Source organism: Pipra filicauda, unplaced genomic scaffold, assembly GCF_003945595.2.
Source record: "Pipra filicauda isolate LSUMZ 115617 unplaced genomic scaffold, ASM394559v2 scaffold70_size2993248_pilon, whole genome shotgun sequence".
In the NCBI taxonomy this organism is placed as follows: domain Eukaryota; kingdom Metazoa; phylum Chordata; class Aves; order Passeriformes; family Pipridae; genus Pipra; species Pipra filicauda.
Genome location: NW_024104876.1, coordinates 826,905 through 848,182, shown reverse-complemented (window position 1 = coordinate 848,182; position 21,278 = coordinate 826,905). Strand labels below are relative to the sequence as shown.

Genomic DNA, 21,278 nt, shown 5'->3' with positions numbered 1-21,278 from the left:
TGAGATTGGGCTGCTAAATGTTGACCCTCAAATGATGGACTTTTAGATGAGGGAATAAATTCCAAATAAAGGTGAAGCTGATCCAGACAGGGGTAGAAACACTGTTGGCATCAACACCAGCCCTGAAAAACCAAGCCAGGCTCTGAGACTGCAGGACTGTTGTAAGAATAACGAAAACTTCCAAGGGAAAAAGGGGTGATGTAGCTCTTCTTGTCCTTCCTTCCACAAGAGCAGCCTCAGGTGGAGGTGGATGCACGTGTGTCCGTGGCCAAGGTACCAGCAGATGGTGCTCAGCAACATGGAATGTTCTCCCAGGGCTTGGAGGGCCGCGGAGCTCGGGAGGGTTTGCATCCCAAGGGCTGCTGGTTGCAGCCCTGTCACTCAGCAGCTCTGTCACCCTCCCCTCCAGGGACTGCAGAGCCAGGCTGGGGGCTCTGGAACAACTTCTGCATTAGTTTGCAGCAAGGGTTTAAGGGAAAAAACATGTGGCTTGGGCAGAGGTCCAAGTCAGAGCGCTGGGATGGGACAGCAGTTCCACAACCAGTGCTTGAGCAGAATAATAGGAGCTGGGTGTTGAGGGATCACCTTCTCCTGGGGATGGACAATGCACATGCTGAGCACCAGGGAACGTGGCAGAGCCTTTGCCTTGTGCTCCTGACACTTTTCCTCCAAAACACCCGGATTACATTTGCTTTTGCGTCTCTCCCACCACTTCATTTGCTGCGGAATGGCCGGTGTGGGGTGAGGGAGCCTGTTCAGTGCACAGTGGGAAAATGTGTTTGATCAGGTCTGGTGCAGTTGCTTTGCAATGGGAATGTTTTTTTTCTTTAAACCCCTCCTGTATACTTGGAAAAGGAATCCTGTGGCCCGAGTCAAGTGAATTAATGTTTTGTAAAAGGAGGGTGTAATCATTTATTAGCATTGTGCTGGACAAAGTCCTTTGTCTCTGCAGATTTGGCCGAGTGCCCAGACCCAGGCAGGCTCTGACTTTTGCTTGAGTCTCCCAGATAAACTCTCAATGAAACAAGGCTGGAGTTGCCCCAGCTGACATGGATCCAGGGAGCAAACCCTGTCAGGAGGAACGGGCTGGGGCAATGCCAAGCCCAGCAGAGATGGCAGAACCTGTTGGAGATGTTTGGGGGTGTGGGGTGAGGGGCAGGAGGGATCTGTTGGCAGTGTGAATCCACCTTCTGGGCAGGTTTTACTCCACTGCAGCTGATCTGCTCATCCCCGTGACCAGATCTGATTAGAAGGGTCGCTTTCTCTCATCTGTCTTTTTTTTCCCCTTTCCTGTGGGTATTGAATTTACTCCTGTCTAAATATCAGAACGTTCCTGGCTGGTTTTCAGCGCTTGGCCGCGGGTTCTGTTTCCTACGGACGCTCATTCCGCGTCTGCCTCGGGCTTTGTTTGGAACTCCAAGGGCAAACCCTGGCAGCCTGAACACCCTCAGCTCGGGGTGAATGTCACTCTCAGCCTTTTCCCAACGTAATCTCCTTAAAGGTTAATCATAAAGTGCAGGAATGTGCTCTGGGATCTGACACAGTGCCTGACAAATATTTCCAGCCGGGCCACCGCTAAAGAAACCCAGGTGTGGTCTGGGCTCTTAATGTCTCTGCGAGAGCGTTGTATCTGTGGAGAAACAAAGATAAATTGAGAGCTTAACCCGTTGGCTTCTCGGCATTTAAAAAAAAAATTAAACTTCCACTTGCTCTGGTTTTGCTCATCCCTAATTCCCCCGGGGGAGATCGGGTTTCACAGGGATGAAATACACTTGATGTCTTTATGAAAAATGCAAACAATGTGTTATTTCTAATGATGCCTTTCTGGGCTCTTGAATTCAGCAGGATGCTTGGAAGCTCACTATTTGCACAGGGAGCTTTAAACTGTTTCAGGCTTGAAAACAAACAGTTTAAGGAGATTAAATAATCTCATTGAAATATGTTAATAATTTCTGTGATTAATCCTTATTTTTCTAATTGAGATAAATCCATCATTCAGCATTCTAATTCAAAAATAAGTTAGAGGAAAAGGAGTAGTTCTAGAATTGTTTCAGTTTTGCTTCAGCACCAAAAGGGACACATTTTCGTAATTGGGGACATCTTGGGGTTTTTTTCTTCTTTAAAGTGCCACCCTCTTTTTCTTAATATAACTTGTCATTTCCTTCTTTAGTCTCAGAGCCTACAATTAATAGATTTTGTTTTGTTGTGTTTGTTTCCTGCGATAGGATTGTATAGAGGGAAATGGGATGTTTTACGGAAACACAGGGAATCTTTCCAGCTCCCAGCCTGGTCATGAGCACGGGTTCCACTGCATTATGTAATGTTCCTCTCTGTTTTAGTGACCTCCCCTTGCATCCTTGGAGCAGTTCCATGTCAGGAGTTGACATTCTGGTGTGGCAAAGCTGCCAGGGCAGGAATTCTCCCGAGCTCTGGTGCTGCTCCTCGCAGGAGTCATCAGAGAGATGAAAGAAAGCCCAGTGCAAGGTGCAAATCTCTCTCTCTCACAGCAGCTGCTTTCCTTGTGCAAGCAATTTTTAATTCTCACTTTAGGCTCTTCTCAACCCAAGCACGTTCCTACCCTTCCCCTGAACCTTCCAGCTGGAGAGGGAAGGAGGGACAGAGGCAGCAAGAAGGGCTCCCTCCTTCCTCTCAGCCCTCTGGTGTGGCTCTGAGGGACGGGACTTCATGAGGACAGTTGAGAAACCATTTTTTTGCCCCCCACGTTTCTCCCTCTGAGGAAATGACTGTTTGTGTTTATGAAGCAAAACACTGGTTAAAAACACTCAGTGTGTTGAAGTTTCTGAGCTGCAGAAGGTTGTGGTCTTCTCACCCTTTGATCAGTCACTCTTCTGTCAGAGGCCTAATTTTCCTAAACTCTTCAGTTTTTGTCCTTTCTGTGCCTGTTTGAGGTGAGCCTGTAACCCCCATTTCACAGGTATGAAAGTAAACCACAAACACTTGCCCTGTGTCACAGAGAAAGTTTGTGGCAGGGCAAGAAATGAAGTTCAGGTTGCTAAAATCCTGGGTTACAGCCTGACCTCTTCCTCTGGTGGCATTGGGAGGTCTCTGGCCCATGGAATACGGACACAAACCCCACCCAGGAATGCAGGTTTTGATGCCATCCTTTAGTCCATTGACTTTCAGGAAGGAATTCCTTCTTTGAGACTCTCAGTCTGGGCTTGACATGAAAAACTGATTAAAGCAGTTGAAAAAAAAATAGATCAGGGCTTTCCATTTTCCTCAAATACCATTTCCATTTTTCCAGTGTCTGAAATCTGGTGAAATTAGAATTTCACCTTTTGGAAGTCTGAGGGGGAAACCCTTCCCTCCTGATAGATATTCATTCAAGTTGGGATGCAAACTGGCCATTATGATAGTTCATGTGTCAGCACGTGCTGCACTCACTTGTTCTGGATCCCTTGGGCAGCTGCCTTCAAATCAATATTAATTATGGACCACTAGACAGGAGCTAATCTAAAAGGAAGAGCAGGTTTCATTTAACAGCTGACTGATGGTTACTGGGAGTGTGGGCTTTGGTTTAGTTCTGATTCCTTTTTTTCCCCTTTCCTTTTAAGAAATCTCCAATCACAGTGTTGGAGCACTAATTGTATTTTGCTTGATCTAATAATTAAATAAAAAAAACCCCACCTTGTTTTCCATAAGTTCAGAATTCCTGGCAAACTCCTAATTGAGGCTCTGTAAGATCCATCAGCGCAGAAGTTCAGCTCCAGCCCCTGATGCCTTCAGAGAGCTCACCCCTGGGTAACATTTTTATTCCTTCTGGCAACTGTCCAGTGAACAAGAGAGGAACCTGAGGAAAGTGGCTTTGAAATGTGTGTTTATTGCATTGTCATGGTGCCAGAACGAGCTGCTCGTCTGGAATTCGGAACAACTGCTCCTCGGAGCCGTCTGACTTTGTGGGGAGGGATCTGGAATAGCCATGGGCTGGGTGCTCTGCTGGGGTGGCTGAGGCTCACAGGTCATTTCTGACAGGGTTGGATGTGTTCTTTCTTCACTGGGAGTGTCTGCTGGAGGATACCTGGTTTTTAGATGATTTAGGAGCAATTCTGTCAGTGGTCGGTGAACTTGAAGATGTTGGAGGTGTGTTTGTTATTGTAAAATTAGGGGAGAACAGGAATCAAATTAAACATGGAATCATAGGTTGGAAAAGACCTTTAAGATCATCAATTCCAACAGTCAACTCAGCACCACCACCATGTCCAGCATCAAACCATGTCCTCAAGTGCCACACGCGACACTTCCAGGGGTGGTGACTCCACTGTTTCCCTGGACAGCTATTCCAAAGCTTGACAACACAGCTGGCAACATGAAAACACTCAGGGAAATGGAAGAAGGGATTGGGAAGTTCTTCAGAAGGTCTCCCAGTCCCTTCCCATGCTCACCTACACCAACATCACTCCGGACAGCTGTTTGTCCATCCATTCCCAAACCTCCCATGGTCAACTCTTGGCCTCCCCAGCTGGACCACACCAGGCTTTTATTTTACCCAGTGTCTGAAGGTTCTTTTATATTTTAGCACTGAAACTCTAGGACCAAACCCATGAGAAGCCCAACTAGTGCTTCTGCTGAGGAGTTCAAGAAAAAAAAATTACAGAGCAATAAGGGATTTCCATCTTCTGGCCAGTCCCTCAAATCCAACCCGTGCCCAGCAGTGGGTGCAGTTGGAAGTTGTCTCTGTGCACTTGAAAGTGCTGATATTTAGAATTTTTCTGTCCTGGATTTGCAGAGAACAGAGTGTTACTTGCTCTGGGCAGGGTGTCACTGATACCCAACTCTGGTGCCTCTCAGCCCTGCCCTCCTGCTTTTCCTGACTGCTGGAATGGCTGTGAATTTTGGGCCTCTTTTTTTTTTGTAGGTTACAATATCTATTAATCAACATTCTTGGGTCTTCCCTCATCGCTGTAACTCACTGGAGCCCCTGAGCTGGGAGAAAACTCTGTCAGCTCTCCCTGTAAGCTGAGCTGTAGGGGCTGTGAACGGTGCTGGAATTTTATTTATTGAGTCAAGACTCTTGGATTTCCAGCTCTTGCTTTGGAATGGCAGCCACGAAACACTACCCTGGCCTGGCTGTCCCTGGGGAAGGAGGGCTGGAGTGGGGCAGGGCCAGGGGTCAATCTCATGGGGGAGGTGGCCCAACCACAGCTGCATTTGGGCTTTTAAAGGAAGGAGGGTCTTCATGGGGCTTAGCCCAGAGTCCTCCTCGCCAGGGGAGGAACATCTGCTGAAGGAATCACAGGGGAGGGACAATCCCTGCTGCTCCTCTGCACTGTGCAACAGACCTTTATCCTCGTCCCAGGTCGTGGCTTTGCATCTCTTACCTTTAAATCCCAAAGGAAAACCTTGAAAAAGTAATTTCAGTCTTAGTGAAAGCAGGGCTGAAACTCAGTTGGATTTTTGGGGTTCCATTTCAGGCAGTAAAGTGTAAACACTTTGAAAATCATAAAGCTTAGGGTGGCACTGTGAACACAGTTTCAGAACACTGGGGTTTGATTTTTATCCGTTTGATTTTTATTCAGGATCACAGAATATCCCAAGTTGGAAGAGACCCACAAGCACCATCAAAGTCCAGCTCTTGGCTCTGCACAGGCCAACCTCAGGAATTATTTCCTTGCTTGTTTTGCCATCTCTGTCTATGGGAATGAGTGTTCTCCCTGAGAGAGAGAGGCATTCCCATTAACTTACAGATTTCTTTGAAAATTGGGGGAAAATGAAACAATGTGAACACCACCAAGGAATGCTTATCTTTTCATTCTCAGTGCCTTAGGAAATATCCCTGAGGGAAGCTGTGGGAGGGAGACTTTAAAGTCTCCAGACATTTAGATTAGGGAATTGAAGAATTTAGGGAAGTCTGAAACTTATCAAAAAAAATTGGAATGGGCATCATGTGCTTCTCATAATCAAGCATATCTAAACATGGGGGCAAGTTACTCATTAATGCATATCAAAAAACCCCTTTAAAATTAATCTTTGTTATCATTTTGTGGTCCACTTTCTCATATCTCATGGTCCTTAGTTGAAAACACACACAATAAGGAGCAGAAGTGACTTCCCCTTCTGAAAGGGCTGTTGCAAAAATAAAAATTCTGTTCTTCCACTGGTGCAAGCACAGAAATAAGTACAATTGAAACATAAAAGCAAGAAGCAAACATTCACAGCTTGGACTTTTTGTTAAAAAAAAAATTTAAACAAACTAGGCAACACTCCAGGAAATGATTCTTAGTGTTTTAAATATATTGCTTTAAATTTAGGTGATCCTTCACTTTCCTAAGCGGGCGGGGGGATTAAGGAACATTGTTGTAGGTTCCCTGTTTATAAACTCTGCCTCCAGAAATAACCGAGGGGCACAATTCACAGCAGCACTATCAGAACACAGATCATCCGAATAATCCAAGCTTACAGCTGAAATTCTTGTTTACCATTTTAACCCAACCTCATTTGCTGTGCTTCTGTTCAGATAAAGATGTAAATAAGAGACAAAACAGAGGTTGTTGCAGGCTGGATGTGAGCTGAGATGCACCAGACCTTTTCCAGTGCTTTGTGTCCTGCCTTTGACCTTTGCTGGGGCAAATGCCCGCCTGGATTTGCAGGCACAGCCACTTAAACCTCCCTCCTTGTGTTGTGTGCGATTCCTGCTTGGCTTTTCCCAGTGTTTGAATATCCAGAGAAGCTGTGGCTGCCCCATCCCTGGAAGTGTCCAAGCTTGGACGGGGCTTGGAGCAACCTGAGCTAGTGGGAGGTGTCCCTGCCCATGGCAGGGGGTGGAACAAGGTGAGCTTTAAGGTCCCTTCCAGCCCAAACCATTCCAGGATTCCAGGAATATCTTCTCAGTTTCTTTGCAGTGGGTTGTTGCTGTGGGGTGATCTTGGCACTGAGGGGGCTCAGCCTCCCTCTCACTCCTGTGGGTTTGGTTGGCTCGGGTTGATAAAGTTGGGTTGCCAATATTTCCTGTCCTCCTGAGCTGGAAGCAGTTCCTTGTGTTCTCCTGCCTCTTCGTATCCATCTCTTTTCCTGTTCCAAGCACAGAAGTGTTCTTTAGGAACGTTTTAGTGCCTGGTTTCTGACCAGGGGTGCTGTACATCATCCTAATGAGTCCCAAGCCTCAGAGATGCAAAGATGTTGAAGGATCTGGGTCTGTGAGAACCCAAACAGTGAGACATTATAGTCACTGAGGGAGGCAGGAACATGAAAGTACAACCAGCTCTCGGGTTTCTGCACATCCTCCTGCACACCCAGTCATTTGGGTTGTCCACTCAGCCCATGGATCTGCAGACTTTGCAGGATATTTGCATTCTTTATATGTTAAACTCTGGCTTTTTCCTTGAATTCTTCCATTTTACATTCCTCTGGCATCTGCAGTTTAACATGTATTATATATGAATCTGGATTTATTGGAAATGTCTTTACTTATTTTTCAGCTTTCTTTCAGAACATTTATTGGAGGAGATGCATTTGGCCTGGCAGGCTGGGCTGCAGGACAACTGGGGTTTGTGTAGGGCAGTTTTCAGGAGAGGAGATCTCTCTAGAGAAGCAGAAGGGTTGTCTCCACTAAAGATTCACTATCTGGCACAGGCCAGCACAAACCTCCAAACCCTCCGAGATGGAGCCACTGCAAGACCATGAGACACAAGGGCACAATTTTCTGCCTTTCTGGGAGGATTTTTGATCTGGGCCAGCACTTCACTGTGGGGTTTGGCTCAGCAGTGGGAGTGGAGCTGCTCTCTAATTTCTGGCTGTCAGATGGTGACCTGGTTGTTGGATGTTGCTGTAGTTTAGTGGGAGGCTGTCAGTGAAAACAAGCAGCAAGGAGACAAAACACCCGAATTCCTTTGGGACAATGGTGGGACTGGTGGCTTGGAGGAGTCTGGCTCAACCTCAGGCTGTGTTTGTAGAGCTGGTGTGGGTGAGCAGGAACTCAAAGAACAAAGGAAGTCTGGTGAGGTTCTAAGGGACCCCCTTTCTCCAGAAATTTGGAACTGTGAGAGAGCCAGGGTAACCCAGGTGTCAGTTGGAATGTCTTGCAGAAACCAGGGGTGCCCAGTCTCCAGTAGAGGTGTGGCAGGGCACACAAAGCAGGGAGATGTTTAGTTTGGTTGGGGTTTTTGCCCTTTAAAAAAGCCTCTCCCATAGTCTTGTTTGACTGGAAACCAAAGGCTGTGTCCTACAACAAAGCATTGCTCTCTTCTCACCCTGTGGAAACGCAGGTCCCAAATTCTGGTGGGAAAGAGGGTTTCCATGCACAGCACAGCACAGAATATGCTCTGGTGCTCCAAAAATCACACAATTTCCAAAGAAAAGACTTCAGGAAATACTTCTGAGAGGGAATATGAATGGAATAATTATGCAGTTGGTACCAAATGAGCTGAGATCAACCAAGCAGTGGCTGAGGCCTGGCAGAAAGAGGAATGATTTTTCCCTGACGTCACCCTTCACACTGTTACAAGCAACTCCCTGGCTCTCCCAATATACTGACTCTGTAATTTGGATCTACTTTGGAACACTTTGGAAGTCCCACTGACTTCAGTGGAATTTCCTCAGGTGTGTCTTCAGCATATGCTTAATTTTTCATGTTGTGGCCCCTGGTGCTCAGCCTTTGATTGGCCACTGAAGTTGTAACCTCTGAATTAACTTTATTTTAGCTGTGTCAGGGCTTTGTTGTAGCGAAGGATTTTAACAGAATGGGACTAATTGGTGCTAAATGTAGGGAACAGCCTCTTGAGACAGGTTTGTGCTTCATCCTGGAGCTTTATTATCCTTTTGTGGCACAATATGAGATCTGAATTGTGAGGCCTTTGTTGTACAAACCAGCACCAGTCTTGTACACCAATTTTTGTAACTCTTAATTTAGCACAGCAAAAATCTCAGCTCTGAAAGAAACATCAGGTGAGGTGTCTGACATGGGACAGATCTGATTCAAGCAGCTCTTTGCAGACATTATGAGCTGTTTTTTCATAGACCTGTGCTGCTGGAAGTCTTTAACTTGTTCCATAGAATGCAAATTAAATGAAATTATTTATAGGCCACTGAATGCTCATGGATTTTTGGTTTGACAACTTGGTCTCCCCAGCAGTTCCAAACTGCCTCATCCTGAGCCTGCAGGACTGAGACACTTGATGTAACCTGATGTGAGAGAGGAGTCACCCTGTCCACATCCAGCCCAGCTCCAGGTATTCATCCTTCCCGGGACAGCTCCATGCAGGAGGAGTTAAAAGCAGGGGCTGCAGAGCCTGTTCCAGCCAAGGGAGCCTTCAGTTTGGAATACAGAGTATCTGAGTGCCATGGGAACAAGAAGGACACTGGAGTGAGCTTTTCCTAAAAGCTGCCCAATGGAGCTGAAGGCTTGGTCCAGTGCCCTTTGGCAAGTGCTGAGGTGGGAGCATGATTTACCCCCTTGCAGTGATACTAAAGCTGTAACCTATATCTACAAATTAAAGCCAAGGATTTATGACCCTTGGAATATTTTACCCATGCCTCTGAACTGCCAAGTGTAACTATTCTGGGCTGTAACCCAAAACATAGTTTACTGAAATTCCACTGCTTTAATGATGACTTTTTTTTTTTCCTATAGAAAACAATATGAAACATGCTGCCATCCCAACATAATTACATTCTGCATCTGGAATTTGTTGGTGTTTCCTTTTGCTGCTCATACACATTCAATTCAATGAAATGGTTGGTGAATGCTGTCCTATCCTAAATCTTGGTTGCTGTGGGTTGTTCCAGCTCTTGCATTACAAAAGAGGACTGTTGGATGGTGAATTCCAGTGGTTACTGTGTGGAAGGAACACTGTCCTGTCCTTTTTCCAAGAGGATTTGAAGAAGTAGGTCACTCAGGCTGAAATGTGTCTTGGGAATGAAGGTGAAGCCATTTGGGTGGGTGTCACTCAAGATGACCCTTGTCCCGTGTGCACATCGAGCTTCCTGCAGCTCTCAGCCAGCAGGGATGCTGGAATTAGAATGGAAAAGGCACCTAAATCCACACTTGAGAGGGGCAGGAGTGTGGATGTCTTGCAGAATGTTTGGTGGTTGCTGTGGCTCCTGGAAGAGCAGGAAGATGCTGCAGCTCCTTGCTTGCCTTAAGGAGATCCCTGCTCTTCCTGCTGCCAGTGGGCTTCGAGCAGGGCTGAGGAAAGAGCTGGTTCTGCACCAGAATTAGTGCCCAGTCACCAGGAGGGAGCTGCTGCTCATTCCTTGTTTCCAGATTTGGTCATATGAGCCTGTATGTCGAGAGTTCTCTCATCCCAGGGTGACGTGTGGACTGGGAAGGGTGAAGGAGGCCCAGCTGGCAGGGACAGGGCACCAAAGCCTTGGAGTTGTGGGATTCTCTCATGAGGCAGTGGCAGGTGCTCAGGTTGAGCTCTGAAGCCTCTAGAGGGGACAGAGGGAATCCACAAACGTGGCTTTGGTGGGGTTCACACACAATCCCCTGGCCTCTGCATCCTGCTCTGGGGGGCAGAGCAAGTGGATGTTTTCCAGATGTTTGGGGAGATGTGTTTCTGAATTAATTCTGTAGGAAAACAAACTGCCACATGAAAGGACAGCAGTGCCAGCAAAGTAAAGGAGACTGACAGGCATTACCAGTGCTTAATCCTTCCCTTCTTCTCTTCTCATGTTCTGAGCAGTGGGATCTTTGCCTTGTACTAAACCTGGAGCTTTACATGTCATCTCCTGGGGGATTTGCATTGGATGGATTTAAGCAGGTTGTGCACAGGCTGTCCCAGTACAGCCTCCACTGTTGGGGATGCCACAGGAATAGCTGGATTGGGAATATGTGTGTCTTTTCTTTCTTTTCCTGTTAGCCACCCCCCCAGAGCATCTCCAGCAGAAGTGTCCCAAGATGAGGATGGGATGAAGCAGTGCAGGGAGATCGTTTGACACCCCGAGTCACAACAAGCCTGATGACTCAATCTCAGAGCAAGTTTTGTTTGAACAGGAGAAAAAATGGGGAAGCAAAAGCCATTGGATGCAATTCCATGGACACTTGCATGGATTTCAGCTTCCTGCAGCTCTAAAGGATTCTCCAGCCCACTCAGCTCCAGTGAAATCAGGCTGGCCTGGGGTGGGGCCCTGTGTGGATCCTGTGGGAAGAGCATTTTCCCTGGAACACATTAAACCAGTGTGGTCATCAGCTGAGAACAAGCAGAGGGTTAGAAAGCCCAGGCTGCTTCCTGCCTTTTGCCTGTGCAATTCCGTGGATTCAGGGGTTTCCATGCGTGTGTGTCTTTCAGCATTTCCCAAGGAAGATCCCTTTCCATCAGGGCTTTTCTGGAAGCAGTTTGGCAGAGCCCAGCTCCTGCCCTGCTGCCCAAGAGCTCAGGTTGAGTGAGCTCTGCTTGGCTCTGGCCGTCAGCAGCAAACATTTGACCCTGGGCTGAGCCCCCAGGCCCTGCAATCCCTGCAATCCCCCCGGGCTCTGTGTGAGAGCAGCTGCTGAGAGGTGAGGGAGGAACACTGCAGTGCCTGCGATGAAACCCAGGGGAATGAAAGCACCTTCAACTGCCACTGTGCTTTTATGAAACCTGGAGGGTCCTTCATGATTCCCTGCTCAGCACTAAATGCTGATGTGCTGCCCTTTACTTGCAGAGTTTAATCAGAGCTGCCTGTCCAGGAGCAACACCCACAAGAGAACAAACCCAGGTAAACACATCCATCCCTCTGCAGTCAGAGCTTGTCCTCCCACGTTATCATTTTAGTGATACCCTTGTAGCTCATGAGCATTAAGCAAATGCCAGAATATCACCCTGGTTGGCAAAAAAGGGGAATTTGGGGGAACACAAAGCACAAGTCCGGGCTAAGAACTGAGGAAGTCCAGTTACAGGTCACTACAGCCTCTCATCTTGTCTGTGAATTTATAAACAACCATTTTAAACCACAGTAACATTTTTGTGTGGTTTCTCCCATCCTGTTGGAAGGCTGTGCCAGAGTCTTTCTGCACCTTTTTCTCATTTCTAGCAGAAATTTATTAAGGGCTGGCTTGGAGCCACTGCTTGTTGTGCAAATGCTTTCCTTCATGTTGGATGGCTCTTCCTGCTGATTGCCTTTCAGATTTCTCTGCTGAGAGCTGTCTGTGCCTCCCCTCACCCTCACTTCTGCTGCAGCTTAAAGGTGCATCTTTGCAGAGCCTGAGGGAGCAGGGCAGGGAATTCCAGGTGCTGTGGAATGGGCTTTGCAGCCAGGTCCCCAAAGCTGGCCCTGCTGTGGTGCTTTGTGTCCAGGAGCATTACAGGTGTGTTCCCATCTGCCTCAGCTCAGCAAGCTGCAGTGACTGGAGGATGGAAATGTTGGAGTTGTATCCTGAAGCTGCTCCTGCCATATCCCCTTGGATTTGCCAGAGTATCTCTTTGGAGCAGCTCATCCCCAGCCCCGCTGCCCTTCCGAGGTTCTGAGCCCCAGGTGTGATCGCAGAGAGATGGTTCACTCAGCTCTCAGACTCCAGCAAAGTGTGGTGTAAAACGTGGCAGTTATTAAAGTGAAATGACATATCTTCCCATTCCTGAATTTACTGACCAGCTGGGAAGTTTCCAGCAGTGATTCCTCCATACCAATTCAGTGCTTGCTTCAGAATTCCCCAGGACAGTGCGGCCGTTCCCTCCTGTGTCACAGGGAGAGATTTTTCCTTGTGTCCTCTACAAGCACTTGACACAGAGAACACTGTGCAACAGCAACAATTCCATGTTAATGCAGGTTAACAGGAGTTCATGTGGCTGAGCCTGGAAGCACTGAGCTGCTTTTCTGTGTGCCTGACAGCTTTATTGCTGCAAGGACAGGGAGGAGCTGCTTCGAGAGGCTCAACCACTAGCAAAAGATTTTTCTTTATGGTCTTAAGAGGGCTTATCTGTAATTCCTGGCTGCACAATCTTTGAAAACTATAATGTTACAGACAGTGATTTTTTTTTCCTTTTCTTTCTTTTTTTCTAACACGTGGTTTATTTTTATACAAAGACATTCTGAGCCAGGACGGGCTCGTTGTTAACTCTTTCTTTCCCCTCCAGCTCTTTCAGGGAAACTGCAGATTTGACACAGTTGCTTTGTTTTATCAGTCTGTGGCAATCTCATGGAATTATTCAATTTGAAAAATTGCCTCAACAGTGCAAAGAGTTGCAATATTTCACTGTGAGCTGAAGGAGTTTTGCTGTCACTCCCTCCCCCGAGCACAGTTCCTACCTGGCCAGGGCTGCACTAATCTGGAGATTGCTCAGTCAGCTTTTATTGTTAATTGAGTAATTTGCATGTTCTAACTGAGGATCTGCAGTCACAGTTTGCATCATGAAATACTTTCTTTTAATTTCTGATCCAACCTGCTTCCCCTCTGTAGCTGGGAATGAGTGGGACACACTTGTACTCCTGTGACAGAAGGGGACAACCCGTGTCAGGGATGGGATTCTGCTCTGGAAAACAGTGTCTGGCAGCAAAGGAATGATCCCTGCCCAAAGAGATCCTGTCCTTAAACCTCTAGCTTAGGAAGGGCACCACGTGGGCTGAACCTGGTGGGAATTCAGCTTGTCCCATCCAGAGAGATCCAAGCATTCCATGGGAACACACAAGGGGTGTCTGATGCTGCAAATGCTGAGCCAGCCTGTGTGTGAACAACAAAACACCCTCCCTGGAGCTGTCAGGAATTCCCAGTTGCAAAGAGGAGCTGCAGGAAGTCCTGGCACACCAGACCTGCTGCCTTTGATCTGGCCTAGGGAGGACCAGACCTGTGTGTTATTTGTCTGATGCCTTTGCCTTCACCTGCAGAGCTTGAAACTGGTTTGGAAAATGTTGCTGTCGTTGCAGGAAGTGAGCATGAGCTGCAAAGGAGCTTTTTTTGAGAGCCTGGACCATGAATCTCAGCATCACTTCGTTGTGCTTTTACAGCTCCACTCAGAGTTCATCCCTAGAAGAAGAGCAGAGTGTATGCCATGGATAACTGCAAAAATTAGAATAGAAACCCCATTTAATCAAATACTGATACAACTGGGATGTCTAAAGTAGCTGTAGCTATAATTGTGCTTATAGGTAACCGTTTGTGAACAAGCTTGGAGGTCACTGGGGGCACCTTGGTTCTGGGCTGTCTGGAGAGAGGTGACTTAAAGTTCCGTGTTCTCACCAGGTGAAAACTTTAAAGTTCTTCAAGGTATCTGATAACTGAAACATTTGAAACCAAGCAGTTTCTGTGCAAAAGTAGGGTTGGGTTCTCCAAAATGGCAGTGCTGGGCTCAGAGGGGCTGCTCCAAAGCGTGGGAGAAGCAGGAGAAAGGAAAGGTTGCACAACTGGCTGTTCAATTTTTCCGCTTCGTCTCCTTTGACGGGATATTTTAGATTTTTGTAAATGCATTTCTACTTTACTGAAAGTCCAGGCAGAGAAGGAGGAACTGGACTTGTTCTGATGTTCTGTTCCCACACAGTTAAACCCTCTCTGAAGCAGCAACTCCCACTGGGAGAGGGGGCAGAGGGAGGAAGATGATGGGGAGAACGTCCTGTCCTGCTTGTGCTTTGTATCTGGAGACCAAAGAAGTGCAGCATGACCTTAATTATATGAACTGGGGAGCTTCTACATCTTTTTCAAATTACAGCTATCAAATCCTTGGTGTATTCGTGTCTTTTTAGATTTGGGGAACTTCACAGAGAGGTGCTGAGTCTCCTCCCACATGCTGGGTCTGCAGGGGCTCAGCCATATTCCAAAGCCATTATAGTCTTGGAATACATTTAAACCCTTTCAAAATAACACTCTGAACTTCTTGTTTTCTTCCTCTTCCAAAAGCAGATTCATCAGTGCTGACTGAGAACAGGGTTGTAGCCAAATAAATCCAGTCCTACACCATGAGCAGGCCCTGCTTTTGAGAGGTGATGTTGCTACAAATGGCAGCAGACTTTTCAAAATTAAAAACCTCTGGTCATTTTCTTTTTATTTATGCTCCTCTGTTAACAAGTGCCTCGTTTGATTGCTTTTAAATGTTGTGTTTCTGGAATGAAAATAGAATATTGGCTTATTATTTCAGCTTAGGAGAAGACTGAGAGGTGGGGTTTTTTTAAAAAGACTGGATTGTTTTAAGATCATTAGAAAGCCAAATGTTTAAATACTGACTGTTTTAGAAAGCTTGAATCTTTTGCTACAACTTCTTAAAAACTCCTTAATTGATTGAAAAGTTTTCTGTCAAAATCTTGGCTAACTTGGTGCCCAAGACCCTGGTGGAAATATCTTGAATTCCAAGATTTCTCTGACTTGTGATGTTGCCTTTTATCCAGACAGACTTTTCTGATCAAGAAAAAGAAAGCTGTGAACAATTTCGCTGCCATGAAGCCATGCAGGGGTTGGAATTGGATGTATTTTAGTTAATGTGGCTGATACAAAGATTATGAGGAAGGGGAACTGATGTCAGGCACTGGTGTAGAATGGTCTGAAAAGTGTCTCAGGTCTGAATATTTCTCTGAATTTTGGGAAAATGTAAGTCTCCACCTGGAGTTCATGGCTGGCACTTTGTTTAAATACAGCAGGTCCTGTCCACGCTTTACATGTGAACAGTTGGGATGTTGGACCTTCATCTGGCACCCAAATTTTTGCTTGCTCTGAGCTCTTCTGTGGCTCTGGACTTGTCTAAAAGGAGTTTTCAGCCATCCCAAGGACCAGCTCTATCAGTTTTTTCCACTCACTTGTTTTTCTAACTGTCCTAAGGAGTAAAATCTGATTCTCCATCAAGTGAAATCTGGTTATTAGCCTGTGCCACGTTCTGCTTTTGCATGACCGCAAATAGTTTTGAGGTGGAGTTTTTGCTGAGATGGGATCTGCATGACCAGCTGTAAATAAATCCCAGAGATTTGCATTCCTATTCTGCTTCCAGATCTTCAACTTGTCCTGAAAATTAAGGAGTGTTTGGGGTTTTCACCTGAAAAGCCTGAGCTGCAAACATCCATCAGATGGGATAAAGCTGGCAATTTTTTCTGTGTGCTGAAAAGAGTTAGAAACCTTTGAAAAAAAACCTTGTTCAAAACTTTTAATTGCTATTTAAAACGTCTGTCACTACTTCCCTCAGAATTAGTGTCTAGATTTGTCAGCTCAGATGGTGTAGCTGCAGCTTCTTGGGTCAGAAATCCTTTCTGTTTTCTCTCCAGCTGGTTTCCTGCAAAGGCCTGAATTATTCTAGCTTTTATGGGTCATTGTTAAACATGGCAGGAAGGGTCATTGTTAAAAATGTTTTCAGAACTTTGATAACCAGTTTATCAACTGATTCACATGTTTAATCAGTTAATAGGTTTTCCTTTTCAGTGCATGGGAATTTCTTTGTTTATCTTAACTGAGTTACTGTTTCTACAGTGGAAAGAACTGTAGTTGACTGATAATCTTTTCAAATATGTGGAGTTTGCTCTTGTGATGGAAGTTACATGAACAGATCCTGCACTTCTCCTAAGTCTGCATCCATAGGGAATAACCTGCCAGAATAAGGGAATGGAACCTGAAAACGGTCTGATATTCCAGGGGTACAGAGTGAGGAGCCATAGCAATTAGGCAGTTTATGGGTTTTAAAGGTGTTTGGGTGTTTAAAAAAGATGAACAGATGCTTTTGAGAAGGGCCAAACATCTGTGGTTCCTCCAGTGCCTTGTCAAGAACTTTTTCCCGACGTACTTTATCACTGAAAGTGCCAAAATGTCAAATGTTTGGCACGAAACACCTCCAGGAACTGCAGCCTTCTGCCTCTGTGGGACCTGTCCTGGGGCTGCACCACCTTCCTGCTGGAAAAGCTTCTCCTGATCTCTGCTCTGAGCCTGCCAAGACACAGGCTGTGACATTGCCCTTCTTCTCTCTGTCTCAAATGAGAAGTTTGGGTCTGTCATCACTATAATTTCCCTTCAAGTAAGGGAATTATTGCTGTCTGCTCTTAGATAAGCTGGTGTTAAATCCCCATCTCCCCACCAGACCCCGGGGCCACGCTCAGATGGAGCCCCTCTCTTGCTGAGAACCCACTGTTGGCTCCTGTTCAGCTCGAGGAGGGTTTTTTCCTGCCATGCCCATTGTGAGGAGGCTCAGGCTGCTCCCCTGTTTATAAACAGACGTGAGGCCAAGCAGAACTGTAAACTTTATTTTGCTTTTTAAAAAAAAAACAAAAACAAATTGAACGATGTTTGCTTTCCATGTAAAAAGCGACTTGGCATGAAATAACACACAGCAATAATGTTGCAAAATTGGAGTTTACATAACATTTCTCTGCCTTGAAATTGCAGATAGTTACAGGCCCTGCAAGCCTCTGTTGGGTTTGTAGAACTGAATTCATGGAGTCAGCAGCTTCTGGGAATTGGCATCATGTGTGCACATGTGAGGAGGAGTTAGCAGCTTGTTTTATGTGTCTGGTTTCTTTTTAGATACATTCATTCCTGTTGCTGCATGAAGGAAATGTGTTTAGGTGAACACAAGTCCAAGTAAAACCCAAGTTAAGCTGGAAACCCTGTTGTGGGGGTTTATTGGGATGCCCTGGGCTGAGGAAGGCACAGCCACACGTTGTGCCTCCCATCTCAACTCTAAATTCCTCCTATGAGTTGCACAGAGGTGCAGTTCTTAGGTTAATTATCAGAAGGAAGCTTTTACTCTGGGGGTGGTAAAATACTGGCACAGGGTGCCCAGAGAAGCTGTGGCTGCCCCATCCCTGGAAGTGTCCAAGGCCAGGTTGGATGGGGATTGTTGGATGGGGTCTAGTGGAAGGTGTCCCTGCCCATGGCAGGGGGGTGGGACTGGGTGGCCTTTTAAAGGTCCCTTCCAACCCAAATTATTCCATGAGTGTGTGAAATGGAGTGTGCTCTGGCCTGTTGGGAGAGCACTGGGAATGCTGATGGAGAGCCATGGCTGGAAAACACACTGGGCCTGGATGTATTCCATGGGAAGGTCTGTGTGGAGCCTGCCATTCCAGGGCTGTTACCCAGGGAGGGGCTGCACTGCCATCCCAAGGGACCCACTTTGCCAGCTGATGGCAGAGAGAATCACCAGGGGTTTAATTCCTGTGGCCATCAAAAAGCAGGAGGTGGTGGGAGGGAAGCGATGGCACCTTGTGGATGTGAGTGAGAAGAAAGCAGAAGGTTGGGTTAAGCCACTTGTAGAACTCGTGTTGATTCAGCCTCTGTTTCATGTGGAGCATCAGTTCAGTGTTTTATTTGGCAAATCAGAACTTCCTGAGACTTGAGCAGGTGAAAGCCTTTGAGAAGCCTTGCTCCATATTTGCCTGTGGCTAATTAACTGTGGATCTTGAAAACCAGCGATACCAATCCTGCTTATGGTGTTTGAGCGTTTACCTGTTAAAAAAATATTTTTTTAAAAAAAAGATGCTTATTTTAAAAGTACTGCCGTGAAATGCAGTGAAGAGAAACGAAGTGTTACATTTGAAACATCCTTCTTTTTTAATTTATTGTCAGTTTTCTCTTCTTTTCTACTACAAAACTCCTCTTTGTTGGAGAGCCAGAAGCAAGGACGATCAACTAATTTGTTGCTGAAGCTTTGTGAAATTTAAACCCAATTCATTAGGCTCAGTGTAGGTGTAGATTGTGGGCAGTCATTAGGATTTCAACAGCAAATAATGCAGCCCGTGAAACATCAGACTTATTTCCTTCTCATGTAAAACACAGTAATGCATTTTGCCCTGGCTAAACGTGCTCTTGAGCTTTAACGTCAGAGCGAATCAGCATCCAACGCTCACCAGATTAAATCTAAACGTTGCAGTATTTCCTTTCTAATTCTGGCTCTTCCCTCGATGATAATATTATTTGTCTCCTCGGTTGGGTGCAAGGGTGAGCGGGGAGCTGTGATTTTTGCGTGGATGGGAACACCCCTGGGAGCAGAGCCCGGGAGGGGGGAGCAGAGAGAGCAGAGCCCCGGTAATGAGGCCAAAAGCACCATCAGATCCGTGTCCACGAGGGCAGCGCGGCCCAGAACACTTTTACTGGTGTGAATTCCTGGGACAAACGTGAAGATCCCGGCTGGTTCCCGGGTTGCTGGGCTGGGCGAGCCGGGGGGATGCCCGGGCCCGTGCCCCGTCCCGGCGCAGCCGAGCGGGCGCTGAGCGGCCCCGACAGCGCGGCCAGCGCGGCCACCTGGGCTGGGAGAGCCAGCGGGGCCCTGAGCCCCAATTAACAGCCCCAGCCCTCTCCAGCCAGCCATCACTAACACCCTGCACCGCTCCTGACATCTCCCCCCGCTCCTGACATCTCCCCCTGCTCCGCACTCCAATTAATTCCGATGGCGCTGCTGAAAAGGCAGAGAGGGCTTTGCTTGGGTAATCAGCTTAAATACCCGGCCGTTTCCTGCCCTCACCGCTCCAAACTTCCCATCTGGGAGGCGTAAAGGCTGGGTTTATTTTAAAATCTTTTTTTTTTTTATCTCCAATTTCCTCCCGTGTTTCTGATGTGCCTCGTGCAGGGCTCCGTTTCAAAGCCTGCAAACTGGATGCAGACAGGAACTTTTAAGTTCAGTGTTGATTGCCTTTATTGGAAGGGGTGATGGGGGGTTTCACATGGAAAAGGTACATCTTCTCTGACAGTCACAAACTGGTGATAATGAGGAAGAAATCCACAGTTTCATTTAATTTTGTACTTCTTAAACACTCTTGCCTAAAGAAGCATTTTGCCTCTCCTGCTGCAGCAACAGAGCAAGGATTTTTTTTTGAAGTTAAAAAGTGGTAGCAGCTCATTGTGTACAGTTTTATGAATCTATTCATCTGAGGACACACCAAGGTCCGTGTCAGTTGTAAGATATGCCAATATTACAAGACCAACCATAGACAGAAGTTGTTACAGAAGCATCTGAATTCAGTGTAATCCCTATTTCAGCTTCCTCCAGGGTTGAATTCACTGTCATTACTCAAGGGATTCTCACAGAGTAGATGTTCTTTGTGGCATCAGGGTCTTTACTCAGGTGAGAGACTTGAGTGTGTTTAATTTTAGGAGGGTGAGTAAGCTGTGGAAACATTCCTGTGCTTCCAGTTGTGCCTGCACACCATTTTATTCCTGGGTTCACCAGGAATTTTTTGTTCATCGTACATAAACTGATGGGGAAATTCTGTTTTCCAGCAGGAGAGCTTGTGATCAAAGAAGTATCCTGCTTTTGAGAGGGTTTTTTAATTTGAATGACCAGTATTTCTCTAACTTAACATTCTCTCTTTTTCTTAACAGGCAGTAGCAGTTGGCCTTGAGGATGAATTCCAGCCACAGTCCCATCCCATGGCTGATCCAGGATGCTTGGGAAGCAGGCACATGGTGGCCTCCATGGATGGCAACCAGCAGCAAACCCACAGCTGGACCTGCAGGGATCCAGCACAACAACAGTGAGTGTATCACCCTGTACCACCCTCTTCCCAGCTGGAGCACCCTCTCAGGAATTCCCTCCCACCCACTTCAGGGATGTGCCCAAAGCTCTCCCATGTTTTTATCCTGGGGGCTGTACAGTGACACTGCACAGGAGGCAGGAAATTGTTCTTGGACACTGTGCAGATTTCTGGAGGCAGGGACTTGCCACGGGTTAGGAGAGGTTCATCCTCTCCTTAAAGCCCAAGTTAGACCCGTCTGGCTATTCTGGGATTTGCATGGAATGTTAGACAGTGTGTTCAGGACCTCACTGAGCTCTCCCGGGAAGTGCTCAGAAGCCTCTCTGATGTTAAGGAGAAGTGATCTGTAGGAAAATCAAGCTTTTTATCCCACCTTTTGAACAGCCCAGTCTTGGTTTCAAAGAGAGGGGCTGGGTGGTGTTGCTGTCAGTCCCAGGAGTTGACTGGAAATGGGATTGGGTTCCACATCCAGAGTGTTCCTGGATGTTTTGTATTCACAGTGTCTGGACCCAGCTCAGCTCCTACCAGGACACTAAAATAAATTGACAGATGTGCAAGACTGTTGCACAAGAACTTCTAAAGCCAAGCTTAGTAGCAGTTAGGCTCTCCTAAGCAGGAACATGTTACCAGCAGTAGCTGAAGGCTGATTTTCTCGGGGGGGAAGGTATCATGTTCTTCACCTCATGGCAGCAGAGCCAGTATTCCCTTCCCTCCATCCCGACCAGGAATGGTTAGGATATGCCTTTCCTGGATTTAATGGGAAAGACATACTCTGTTTCCAGGTGCTTGAGAGTTGAACAATTACCTTTTTTTAATCTTTTATTGATGTCAGTTTACACATTTATTACCCTTTTTTTTGTTTAATATTATCCCTCTGTGCTGTTATTTCTCCAGTGCCAGTTTTCTAACATAATTTAATGATGAATCATGAACGTTAACTTTATATATATATGTGTAATGCTTTATATATATAC

General features: G+C 46.4%; 2 protein-coding genes across 5 annotated transcripts in view; one reads left to right on the top strand and one right to left on the bottom strand.

The window, feature by feature from the left end:
* The window catches only part of LCTL (lactase like), a 108,033-nt gene that overhangs the window by 35,889 nt on the left and 50,866 nt on the right, over positions 1 to 21,278 (bottom strand). The gene's annotated exons all lie outside the window — the stretch shown is intronic.
* Positions 1 to 21,278, top strand: part of ZWILCH (zwilch kinetochore protein) — a 67,525-nt gene that overhangs the window by 46,036 nt on the left and 211 nt on the right. For all 4 annotated transcript variants that reach the window (XR_003539553.2, XR_005566399.1, XR_003539552.2 and 1 more), the window contains one exon: positions 20,153 to 20,304. The gene's annotated coding sequence lies outside the window, so the exon portion shown is untranslated. The remainder of the gene's footprint in view (positions 1 to 20,152; positions 20,305 to 21,278) is intronic.